This window comes from Rhincodon typus, chromosome 23 (genome assembly GCF_021869965.1).
Source record: "Rhincodon typus isolate 14 chromosome 23, sRhiTyp1.1, whole genome shotgun sequence".
Classification (NCBI taxonomy): Eukaryota; Metazoa; Chordata; class Chondrichthyes; order Orectolobiformes; family Rhincodontidae; genus Rhincodon; species Rhincodon typus.
Window position 1 is genome coordinate 31,891,160 of NC_063354.1, and position 13,984 is coordinate 31,905,143.

The following is a 13,984-nucleotide window of genomic DNA, read 5'->3' on the forward strand; positions in this document are numbered from 1 at the left end:
GGGTCTTCATTTTCTGAAGAAGGGTCTAGGCCCGAAACGTCAGCCTTCCTGCTCCTTTGATGCTGCTTGGCCTGCTGTGTTCATCCAGCTCTACACCTTGTTATCTCAGATTCTCCAGCATCTGCAGTCCCTGCTATCTCTGGTTTAGATAGTGCCTGGTGGTGCACTGTAGCAAAATAAATGCAAGCCCAATGGAAATTTACAAAGCAAAATTAAATCAAAATGGCTTTTACGGGGGTTATAATGTACCAGCGCAGGCTCAATGGGCCGAGGGGCTGTTTTCTGTTCTGTAGACTGCTATGATCTCAGCCCTTACAACCCATATCATACAGGAGGACTGAACCATGCCAGCAGACTCTTTATGCCCCTTCTCAATGGACATCTGAGTGCAGCTATAATCATGAAAAAGGAGCACAAAGGAGGGTGTGATGACTCCTTCAGCAGCCTGCTGTCCAGACCTATTGATGGTCTCATTGACCAAGCCCAGGACCAAATCCACAAGAAGTCCCTCCAACCTACCTGCTCTTCTCTGAATAAGGTGTCCACTGATCTGGAGAATGGGGCTAAAGTGCAACCTCTTTCACATTTTTAAATGAGCAGTAACCATGTTGGACAGCCCCTATTGGGACACTGCCCAACTAATTAATAGCGTAGAGGATAAGTCATTACTGAGTCTCAATGAGAAGCAGCATTTGTCTTAACAGAAAGATATAGTTTACTCATGATAGCAACAGGTACAAGCTACACTGACTGGTTAATTAGAGTTACAAAGACTATCAGCAGGCAGAGATTGTACATCTCTCTCCATCAGGATCTCAGGCCAGACTGGCTCTTCTCCAATCAAAGACTATGTGACATCATCAGACTGAATGAAGCTTAATGCAGCTTCAGCATTAGCTCTTTCAAAACCATTACATTAAACAAGGAGTAGGAGGAGCTGTGAGTGTGAGAGAGAGTGCAAGCCTGAGGATCAGGGGAGTGGACAGTGGAAGAATCAGGGAGAGAAGTAGTGAGCAGGAGAATTGGGAGAGGGAGGGGATGAAGCAGCAATTTGTTTTTAAGAAAGACTGAGCAACCTGTTAAAATGAAAATGGTGGCTGCACTGTCCAGAGAATGTTTCTAATTTACAAAGCACACTAAAACTATATATATTATTTTCAAAAGGGCATATCTGCATTGCATTTACTGCTTGATGTGCAGTCTTCTCTAAATAGGAGCTTCCAGAACAGATCAAGTCATTGACTTTGAGCATATCTCCATACTATCTTTGAATATGAACCCAAGCTCCCAAGCGCCTTGTCATTTCAATTCCTCTTCTCACTTTGGCCTTCCTGCTCTTCACCTTCTACATTGTTCCAGTGCAGTTCAATGTCAACATCTTCAGACTTCAGATACAATTCCTACCTTCCCCTGCCAATGGATGCTGTCACTGGGTGTATTAGCATTTCTGGAGATGAGGAGAGAACAGCATTCCCTCCTACCACTACCAACACACCCACAACCGCACAATCTGTTTTCTGGCCAGAGGTAATTTGTTAAAGATCACATTTTTGTTTAATTATGGTACCGTATCAAATCAATTATTATTTTATTTAAATTCACTTAAGTGTATAGAGACAGTGCCAGAAAGAGTGATTTAAATTGCTGACATTTACAAATAGGTGTTATGAGTCTGAAGACAGAAACAATATGGTTTATAAGCTGTGAATTGAAGCTCTAAGCATCTGGAATCTAGCTGTAGGCCAGCTGCCCCAATGTACAGAACTGAATCTTTTTTTAGAAGTGTTACATTCGATACAAGTCCCATTGAACTGTTGTTTCTGGGTACTGCAAAACATGCTTCTTTGTTGCTCTACAGATAGCCTTTGTTGCCCTGTGTTCTCTTTGAAAGATTATGAAAAGAGCTGTTCCACATGTACTTACAAATACATTAATCATTCAGAACTCATGTACTGTTGATGTCAAAAAGTAAGAAAGTGCATATTCCCTATAGGCATCCATTCCATGAGTTTCCCATAGCATGGTTTGCCTTACATTTGCTGTATCCCACCACATACTCTACAAACAGCAGATCTGAATCTTGCAGGCACACTTACTGCATTTTGTCAATGCTGTTAAATGTCTATATTGATCCAGAGAGGATCATCCTTTGTGTTTATTTTACATTGAATCAAAGAAGATGCATTTTCCTGCCCAGTGAAGCAAAGGTAGATAGATTTTTGAACAGTAAAGGCATTAAGGGGTATGGTGAGTGGGCAGGTTAGTGAAGCTGAGTCCACGAAAAGATAAGCCATGAATTTATTGAATGGTGGAGCAGGCCTAATGAGCCAGTTGGTCTACTCCTGCTCCTTTACCTTATGTTCTTATTTATCAAATTATTCAAAGAAGCCCATGTCCTGTTTGAAAAGGAGATCGAAAAAGTGAAATGTCCAACTATTTCCCGATCATTAAAAAATATGGTTCAAATGAATAAGCAGAGTGAAATTCTGGGGTGGGGGGTGGGGGGCGCTTGATTTTAGAGCCAACTCACTTTGGCATGTCTGAATGATTTTTTAAAGCTGCAAGGATTGACCCTAAAAATGAAAATCAAAATAGAGGTATTCCTAATTCCAGTGAAAATGAAGTGTATGAAATAATGTCTTCCTGATCTCTGGGACAGAAACTTGTGGTCCAAATCATCCTTCAGGGCTCAATGGCCATAGAATTTGTGATTGGTTAAGCAGCTTGACTATCAGCCTAGAAATCCTACTGAGATGTCTGATAGCAGGCAGTATGAGCGCAGAGTTACTTGGTCAGCCATCCTGCAGAGGGAAGTGGCAAACCACTGCAATACTTTGCCAAGTATAATCATGGAACAATCTAATCAAAGTCTATGGTCACCCCTTTTGGATGGTATCCAAGGAGAGAAAATTCAGGTAAAAGTAAGTTACAGACTCCAAGTTCTAATACTATTCTTCAAACTTGATTATATAATGGAAAAATATTTGAATTAGAATAGAAAATACAAAGAAATAACTACACACATGGAATAAAGATTGTTAAAATCAGAAGCTATGTATATGCTAAAGTCCTGAGTGTAATTCTTTATCAGAACTGGGATGAATCACTTCTGAGCCTTTAACACCACAGCAGTTTGAGAATTGAGGCAGTATATGCAACAGAACCACATCGCTAAAGAAGTCCACACATTTGAATCCTGGTCTGTGCCGGGTTGAAACCTACAAAATACTTAAGGGTAGATGTAGGTAGGATGTTTCCTCTGTTTGGGAGTCTAAAGCCAAAGGATATAGTTTAAACATAAGGGGGATGGCACTTAGTTCAGAGATGAGGAGAAATTATACGCAAAGGTTTGTGAACCTTGGAATTCTCTACCGCTGAGGGCTGTGGAGGCTCAGTATTTGATTTTGTTTAAACAGAGATTGATAGATTTCTGATTACCAGTGATGTGCAAAGTTGTGTGGATGAGTTGAGTAAAAGACATTGAAGTGTTCAATTGCCCATGTTCATATTGAATAGTGGTGCTAAAGGGCTTACTCCTGTTCCCATATTCTCTGTTTGTAACTGTCAGACGGGAGGTGGTAGGATGTTAGAATTGATTTCAACAGTCTTTGGTTAGTAATGAGAAAATCATCCAGTGCTGATCATTTTGACCACTATTCACCAATGCTGGTTGGGAATATGCAACTTTTGAGCTGAAGACTGGAACAAGTTCAGTATTAATGTTCCTTGTTCAAATAACTTTTGACATTGTGAAATTAAAATCCCTGTGAGGAAACATCGCTGACTTAAGTGAGAGATTAAATAAAGAAGAATGTTTTCCCTTTCAGGTATAAATTGACCTGTTATGATTTCCTGCTTCTTTTTAATAAAAGAATAACAACTTTTAAGTAAAATGCAGAAATCTAATAAACTTTACCAACAGCCATAAAAATAAATTAAGATGCTTGTAATTATTAATGTGTTAACCTTTCTTTTGTACATTTTAGAGCTAGTTTTACAAGCCCAGCTGCAACTGTCTAGTTTTTTAAGTGCATGTTATAAATCCAGTTGTATGTTGCCCAAGATTTGCTAAGCATAAAAATTAAATGTTATGGTACCATATTGTCCTGACTTACAGTACAGACTATCTCCCATTGGCATCATGGGTGCATAAAACCATCCCTTTACTATTGAATTTGTCAAAACAGATAATGACTATATGGTGACTATGTCAACGTTAATTAGATATGGAAAATAGTGTTCTGGTAAGAGCATTTTAAATTAGGAGATTTTATCTGCATTTGATGTAATATTTGCAAGTAAATGCATAAAAATGATGGATTTTTTAAAATCTGTATTGTAATCTAGTTTCCTGTACTCTTGGCCATATTAGAATCGGGATATTTCCAACTGGATATATTTCTGCCTTCGAGAGGGTATTTTACTGGACGGGGCAATGTTATCTCCTTTAAAATAAGAAAATGGAGGTGTATATCATGGTATTGAAGAATCCAACAGACATTTACTACAGCTATCTATTATAAACAAACTTTAAATTTCTCAAGTACTTATGTGTTTGGGTTAGTGTTAAGCTGCAGTTTTACAATGAAGGAACATGTTTCCAGCAAAGGTTCCTGCTTGAGGTGATCCAAAGTAAGGGGAAGTATGAGATCTTATATACCCAGCTCATATGCAATAGTGTAGTGATGATATCATAAGCATATATCTTCAATGTATAGTGTCCGTGAGACAATACACACTGATTTTTAAACTGTTTGAGAGGATAAATAAACAAAGAGCAACTAATTCTTCTGGTAAGGAAACTGAGACATATCCTGATAGCTAAATGTTTAGGACTGATGTGCAGGAAGCACCTCTTCATACATTGGTAACTGAAAATCTTGAACACTGTCTCCTAAAAAGGAATTAAGACTGGTTCAATTGAACATTTCAAAATTTAAACAGATATTTGTAGATTTTTCTTCAGTCAAGCTTGTAAAGGGCTAGAGATGCTTAGCAGGGAAATGGAATTAGCAGCGGACCCAAGTGAATGATAGTATCGAAATGAAGGGTTGAATGGCATAATCTTGTTGCTGTGCAACAAGGCTGTTTGAATTCACCACCAAGGGGGGAAATCAATGTGTTATTCATTTACTTTAGTCATGGGTGCCACATTTTTGAGATGTCAATGGAAGAAGGAAAGAGATGCAGATATTTTGAGATTCAAGAGATCACATACAGGACAAAAAACCTCAGAATGTCTTGGTTACGAACTGATTGACATGCACACATTACATTTGACTAAAAAGAAATCTAACCTTCAATGTATTTCAAATTAATTACATGACTAAACAAGATGTATAAATAAATACAGAGCATTTGTGGTTCAAGTTACATGGCTGAGATTGCAGTTAATTATGAAGGTGATGACCTAGGAAATATATTAACTGGTACCAGATAAACATTTTTTAGGCCTGACTACATCCTTGAAAATACATTTTTAAATGGCTTAATTTTTATTGTTGTAATCAAGAGTGGAAAGAGCATAAAATGTATGAAAATACTTATGTACAAATACTTTTATTTTGTTTTTCTTTACATAGGATTGATTTTTCACAAAGCAAATGCTCCTAATTTGATATGTGTCACTGAGCAAAAACACATAACAGAGCAAAATCTTCAGAAACAAAACCTCAAAGAACTCAAAACCTAATTCTGACCAATTCACTTAATATTTACAACAGAAAAAATAGATATTAAAAAAGCAGCCTACAAATAGTACATCATTGAAAGAAATCCATGTTCTTGTGTTCTGGAGTTGACCTGCTGTAAAGAAATTCCACTGCCATACAAGCTCCTCACAAGTCCACTGCACTAAATGAATGTGATTATATTAGCGACAAAGACAAACTACTGCAAAAGTAGACTGATATAAAGATAAATGCACATCATTCATTGTACATACCCTAAAGTTCAGATTTAATCTTACAACAATTCCTTGATTTTCTCCTTAAAATCTACCGTCAGACCGTGATTGATAACAGTGGAGTACTTGTCTAGTTGTTTCTCAGTAGCAATAAGGTTAGCCTTTCTAACGGGTTCATATCCAACTATTAACCTTTTGAGAGCTGGCAGCAATAGCATTTCTGCAACAAATTAAAAATGATAAGAAGCCAATTCCTTTCCCCATTTATTCAGAGAATACTGGTCCTTCAGTGAATAATCCAGTAGGATTTATGCTGGAATAGGAAACAGAGAGCTAATTAAAGCACAAGATGAGATCTGAATGCTTTAATTAACTCAAGATTCCCAATTCAAACATAAAACATGTTCCACTGTTCACTATGTTCATTAGTGCACAGTGCGGGTTAGAGTATTTTAAATTTATAAGAGGCACACAGTTTGCTTTGTTGACCATAAATTAAGTTTATATATATTTTGTTTATTTTAATAGGTAATATCTCAAAATGTTTCCTTAATTTCTTCTGTCTACTGCACAATGTTGATCATTTAGAAATTCAGAATTTGTTCAGTTGATATGTCTTATAACAATGATCTGTGGTCAGACAACAAAACAGACGCTGGATTCAGCTGTGCAGCAAAACAAATCAAAGCTAAGTAAATTTTTCTTTTACTTTATAATGCTCACCATCAAAATTCATCGAAAATCATATTTTACAGATGTTGTGTGATAGAAAACATATGAATGATGAATATTGCAAAAAAAAAGCACTTTGTATTCAGTGAGTTAATCTGCTACAGTACTTTTTTTACCCTACTGCAAAATCAATTTGGTTAAATAACATCTCATTATCAAATATGACATAAATTATGAAAGGTAATTTGATAGACTAAATATAATATTTGAAATTTTACTCCTAATCTGCTACTGATATTGTGAAGTGCTGGCTAATGGAAGACATATATTTTACTAGTCAATTTGGAAACCTTGGCATTTGCTCTTTGAAAATATATTTTTCTAAAATGTATCCTTATTATTGTTTCTTGATAAATGGCTCCAGATTGTCTCCCTTATTTGGGAATGATACTGCCACGGTATGAATAACTGCTATCAACAGTGTAACCTTGACAAAATCAGATGCCGTCTCATGAGTCTTATGAACGGGCATGATTGGCTATTAGTGACAGCAACACATAGTTGCCTTTTTAAGTTTTTTTTGTCCGCTAGTTGCACCAATCAAAAGTCAAAGAGCTTGCGACATCCAAATACGGTAAAGAACGTGATCGTGAATGCTCTATCAGATCGGTATCTTGTAGATCTGGGCGCAAAATATACTCCTCAGCTGCCAAAGGGTCATTAGCTTCTCAGGTTTCTACTGTGCCATCACAAAGATTATCTTTGTACACAGAGAGCAATTAATTACACTTCATACAGTTACTCAGTGCCGCTTAATCCTATTGCAAGGTCCGAAATAAAATGGCAACTCTATTCATCTAGTTTCGTACTGCATGTTGGAATGCTGTGCTAAAATATCCCAAGATAAGTCAATTTGGAAAAGGAAAATACCGCACTGTAAAGCTTTTATTAATCTGTATTAATTGGTGCTGAACCGAATCAATTTTTCTGAGCAAATCATTGCTGACTTCAAATCAATAATAGAGATCACAAACCCAAGGGCTATTTTTAATATGTTATCCAAAACTTCATTTAATGTTGGCAACTTTATTAAATCAACGGTGGTAATGTTGTTCTAAAACATTTACAATTTTCTTTTTTTTCTCTCACAAATGTGGATATGTCTGGCCTCGCTAGCACTCATTGCCCACCCCTAATTGCCCAGAGGGCATTAAGAGTCAACCACATTGCTGTAGGTCTGGAGTCACATGTAGGCCAGACTAGGTAAGGATGATAGATTTCTTTTTGTAAAGGAAATTAGTGAACCAGATGGGATTTTCTCCAACTGTTGACAATGGTTTTGTTGTCATTATTAAACCCTTAAATCCAGATTCTTTATTGAATTCAAATTCCACCATCTGCCATTGCAGAATTTGAACCTGGGCCCCCAGAACATTAGCTGAGCTTCTGGATTAATAGTCTAACGATAATACCACTAGGACATTGCCTCCCCTATATTTGACTTGTCAGTCTGTTAAAATATTGTTGCATCTCTTAAAATATTACTCAGTAGGATGCAGATCAGATCAAAGTGAGCAATATAATTTGATATAATTTTAATTTGTCTTCAACTGATGATCTGGTGTGGAATTAAAAAAAGGTTGAAGGAATCTAACCATGTAAAGAATTTGTCTTGTTAATATACTTTTAACTGTATTTACGGTTTTCTTTTTAGAAAAAAACTTATTCTTCCATGAGATATTGGAGTCACTAGCTAGGCCAATATTTATTGCTGTTACTTAATTGCTCTTGAGAAGGTGGTGTTCAGCTGCCTTCTTGAATTCCTGCATTCCACTTCATGTAGATATGCTCAGAGTGCTGTTAAGAAGGGAGTTCCAGTACTTTGGCCCAATGACAGTGAAGGGACAGCGATATATTTCCAAGTCAGCATGATTTATGATTTGGAACGGAACTTGCTGGTGGTGGTGTTCCCATGTATCTGCTGCCGTTGTCCTTCTAGGTGGTAGAGGTCGCAGTTTCGGAAGGTGCTGTTGGAGGAGCTTGGCTGGGTTGCCACAGTGCATCTTGTAAACGTCACCATGTCACAACATTTTTTTTTTCTTATTTGGTCTTAGGATATGAGTGCCATGGGCGATGCTAGCATTTACAACTCAAGGCTAACTGCCTTTGAGAAAATGGTGTTCAACCACATTCTTGAACCCCTGCTGTCCATGATGCCCATGGATATGCACAGCTTGGTAAAGGAGGGTGGTCCAGGATATCTAACCCAGTGGGAGCGAAGAAACAAACATATAGTTCCAAGTCAGGAAGGTGTATGACCTTGGAGGGGAACTTGAAAGAGGTGATGTTCTGATGTATCTTCTGGCTTTGTTCTCCATGGTAGAGGCCATGTGTTTAAAGTCTACCATAAAAGAAGCCTTGGGAAGTTGTTATAATGCATCTTATAGATTGCACCTCTTACTGATACTGTGGATTAGTGATAGAAGGAGCAATTGCTTAAGATAGTCAACAGGATTTCAATCAATTAGACTACTTTGTCCTGGATGGAGTTGACCTTCTTGAGTGTTGTTGATGAACCCGAGCAAATGGAGAGTATTATATCACAATTCTGACTAATTCTCTGTAGATAGTGGACAGGTTTTGGGGAGTCAGAAGCTGAGTTACTTGCCTCAGAATTCCCATTCTCAGACTTGCTCATTGCTGCCTTATTCATGTGGCTCATCTAGATAAGTTTCTTGTTAATAGCAACGCTGTGTCTGTTCACTGTGGAAGATTCAACTATATTAATTCTGTTGAACATTGGGGAAAATGATTAGATTCTTGTTGTTGAAGATGGTTCTTGTTTTAGATGTGTGTGATGGGAATGTTAGTTGTCTCTTATTAGCTCAAGGCTCTTATTTGTCCATGCCTCACAGCATTGAAATACTGATCAGTTCTATGTTTGAAGAGTTCAGACTAATACCAAACTGTAGAATTAGTTATCATCCATTCTTCTCACTGTATAATTATCATTAATGACAGATTTGTGAGGACCCCTTGTTGCTAGCACTCTTTGGACTCAGTTAAATGCTCCCACAATATGAAGGATGATCATTCTCACCTCGTCTCTGGAAATCAGTTCTTTTATCCATTTTTGCATCAAAGATGAGGTCTGGAGCTGAATGGTATTAATGGAACTTAAATCGAGTGTTGGTGATCAGGCTGTTGTTAGGTAAGCACTGATTGATAGCGCTAAAGTCAATCACATTGACTGATAATTGAAAGTGTACTGATAATGTGGTCAAGTTGAATGCATCCTGCATTTTGTTTTGTGGACAAGACAGACCCTGGACAATTTTCCATATAGTTGGGTAGCTGCCAGTATTGTAGCTTTACTGAAACATTTTTATCATCGAATCCCTACAGTGTGGAAACAGGCCCTTCAGCCCAACAAGTCCACACCGACCCTCAGAGCATTCCCCCTACAACCCACCTATTCTACACATCCCTGAACACTACAGGCAATTTAGCATGGCCAATCCACCTAGCCTGCACATCTTTGGACTGTGGGATGAAACCGGAGCACCCAGAGGAAACCCATGCAGACACGGAGAGAATGTGCAAACTCCAAACCCGGGCCCTTGGCGCTGCGAGGCAGCAGTGCTAACCACTGAGCAACCATGCTGCCCCTACCATTGATCATGGTGTGACCAGTTCTGGAGCATAATTCTTCAGTGATGCACTGAGATGTCATCAGAACTCACAGCGCTTACTGTCTTCACTGTGTTCAGCCATTTCCTGTCATCACATCGAGTGAATCAAATTGGTTGAGGACTGACATGTGTGATGCTGAGGACCTTAGGAGGAGGCCAAGATGGATCATCCATTCAGCAATTATGGCTGAAGGTGATTGCAAGTGGTTCAGCATAGTCTTTTGTACTGACTTGCTGTGCTCTGCCATTATTGAGAATGGGGATGTTTATGGAGCTTCATTGTCAAGGCAACCAAATCAGTTCTTCTCTCTATTCCACCAAAATCCTGCTAACATATAGTAAAATGAGCTCCAATGTCACATTATTAATTATGCTTTCTATTTTGTTTTCTGTTGATTCTGCTGTCCCGTTTATTTTTTCTTTTTTCAAATTTTGGATGCCAACTTGTGACCTTTTCGTTTTAATTCTGATAAAATAAACACTGACACATCTCTTGTAAAATCCAGACAAATTAGAAAAATGTCTTGACAGATTAAAGAATAATATGAATACTTTTCTTAAACTGTTTATCTATTTATGACTTTTTCCTTTGCTATTGGCTTAGATCTTGAAATCTTTGATTATTCTTCCTCTTCCAGCAGGTTACTTTCAACCTCAATTCTTTCCAGGGAAATTAGACATTAATCTGTGTTGATTTATATTGCATAAAGTTCACAGAGTTACTGAGTAATTTTATGATCTTTCCTCCAATTTTCATACATTTGTCTTCTTTAAGCTTTTCAAGGTATGGTCTGATGAGAGCAGTGTTCAGTTTGATCATAAGCTCCTTTGATTTCCATTCCTCTGTTTTGCATAAACACTCGTAAATTCTGCTCTATTGGTAATCCTGGTTACTGCATGACATTTGTTGGAGTGTCTGAATTTAGAGACGATAAAGAGTCCTTTGTCTCTTCTCAGTTCACACTGCATAATTGTACAAGAGTATCTCCTACTTGTTAATCATAAACTGGAACTGAGTGAGGCAGAAGTGCAATACACAGTCCACTGTTTTAACAGAAGCAGGCCAAAAGCAGCAATGGGAAGTAGCAGTCAGAGAGAATTAAATGAAGAATAGATTTTTATTACTGATGAAGTTCTAGTTCTACCTTTTTGTACTTCTATGATAAAATCAGCAATTCCTACTGGAGAATAAAAAAAATAAAAAATCTGAAACAAAAACAGAAATAGCTGGAGAATCTCAACAGGTCTGGCAGCATCTATGGAGAGAAAGCACAGAAAGGGTTCTGAAGAAGGGTCACTGAACCTGGAATGTTGACTCTGCTTTCAGCCAGAAACGCTGCCAGACCTGCTGTGTTTCTTCAGCAATTTCTGTATTTGATTCATACTGGAGTATTGTCTCAAAATGCAAGTAACTTTGGTACCAAACAAATCCCAATATCAAAACAGACATGCTATCCAGATCAATACACTTTGCAGCAACCAGGAATAAGAATCTTTCTTCTCCCAGCTCCGAAGCACTGAAATGCTTTGTAATATGATAATATAATAACTGAACTAATTTGGCTAACTCAGAATTAATTGGAAATTGTTTAGTGCAAAAGCATTTAGACTATTCAGTACAAGGACATTGAGAGAACAAATAATACAATATTGTAAAAATAATTACGTTGTACTTTTCATTGTCTGACAAAGTGTATGTGGCAAAGTTAATATTAGATTTTCATCAGAAATATATGGTACAGCTATTAAATACGGTGTAATTTTCCCCTCCTGGAGGTGGAGAGATAAATGGAGAGAAGGGTATATAAGTGAATGAGTTGACTTTGACAAAATACTCAGGCCATTCTGGTCACTTCACAGGTTTCACTCTCTGACTGACAAGGTCTATTGGAGATTTCCTCGACTTGTCACTATTTAAGACCCATAAGTCGTCAATTAAGGACCTCTGAAAGGCATCAAGTTGTTAATTCTCTGAACCACTGCCTTCTTGGTGAATGAGAATGATGGCTAATTTCCTGACTGGGAAACCAGTGCAACCTGTCTGCTGGGGTTGGGGGCAGGGGGAAATCTATTTCCTCCAGGCTGGGGGCTTTCAGTGGCACAGAGGCGGAGCATGATGGTGCCTTCTGAAAGCTGCTCCCCTGCCTTACCTCCAATTTCCCTCATCGCCCTTGATGTCACCCTATGACAAGAATATAAAAATCCCTTGTCTTCTCACCACTGGATACTCTAAGGTATCTGCCTAGACCTGTGGTCTTCAATATGCAGAACCTGCTGCCTCTAATTGAACAACTGCTTCTGGCAACCGTGGACGCTGGTGCCAATGCAATAGGCCTAGAAACTCACCCACGTTGGCCCGTCACTTCTCTCAAATGGGCATGGCTGGAGTATTAGCTACTACATAATACACTCATCTGCACACTTTGACTGAAAATAGGAAAATCATACTGATAAAACTGAATGCCATGTACAAGTAACACATAAGTAGTGACAAGCAGTGGCTGAGCTTCAGAGTGTGAAATAATTCTAGCTGGAAATGTTGGAAATCTACTTGTCAAAACAATCCAACTGCTGGCCTCTTCTTCTCTACTAGTATTACAATGATGACACTTTCTGACTCGGAGATCAGATGAATGCTGCTCAATGATATTGAACACAGAAATGCAGAGCTTTGACTGTGTGACATTGGTTACCAGCGCAACTCAGCTGAAAACATCCAGATCAGAGTAACAGATCACTCAATTTAAGCAGGTTACGTCAAGAGTGGCTTTCAATTCTCAGTGCAGGTATAAAGCGTATCAGATTGGAAGAAGGCCAGCCAACACACTCCTCATGTTGTCAAATTGAAATAGCAACCAAGGCAAGTTTACGTCAAGTGCATCTGTTCGCAACAGTTGCATGAGGTTCTTCCAATTCTCCTTTCCAGGAAGGCATAAAGGCATTAGTAGGCATGGTTCAAATTTTCTCAAAACCTTCATATTTGACTTACTTAGGAACTGACTATTCTACATCAAGGAACAGAGTGAATATTATAATTTCTCAAACATATTTTCAGTGATTTAGGTTATGTGTTTTCATGGATGGTGTTCTAGACACTCTCCTTAAATATACAGTTATTGTGGTAAACACATCTTCAATAATTTTAACAAAACTGCACTGGATTACTACTCTTAAATATATCAATTAATATGTTTCAATAAAATATTTGGTGCTTGGACAAAAAGCGAAATTCCACAGCAGAGCATGATTTGCAGACAGAAATTCAAGCAGGTTCTTCCTTCATGGTAATAGGCCTTCCCAATTCTAGAAAAAAAGAGGTAATATGTCCTCTTCACAAAGGTATTATCACTAGTTCCAATGAAACCAATGTCTCAAATGGAAACATTGACTAGATTTAGAGAATGTCATGTGACTTGTTTATGGCTATAATTTGGAAAAGTTGGGAGACAAGCTTACAATCAAAATCAGCATCGATACATGCCTATAATTGCCAAATGTGAATCATTTAGAACCATGTTCTCAGTAATGTTTCATCAAAAGTGTTTTGGGTCTGGAGAATAAGGGAGGTGGATTGTTGCTGAAGAGCTAAATATCATTCTTTAATTCACAGACTTTATAGAACACAAGCAATTATTAAAACCAAAACATTCTCTGTCCTAAACTGGTCAAATGGCCACCCATTTTAACTCACCATCATAAGATTTTCTTTTTTTTA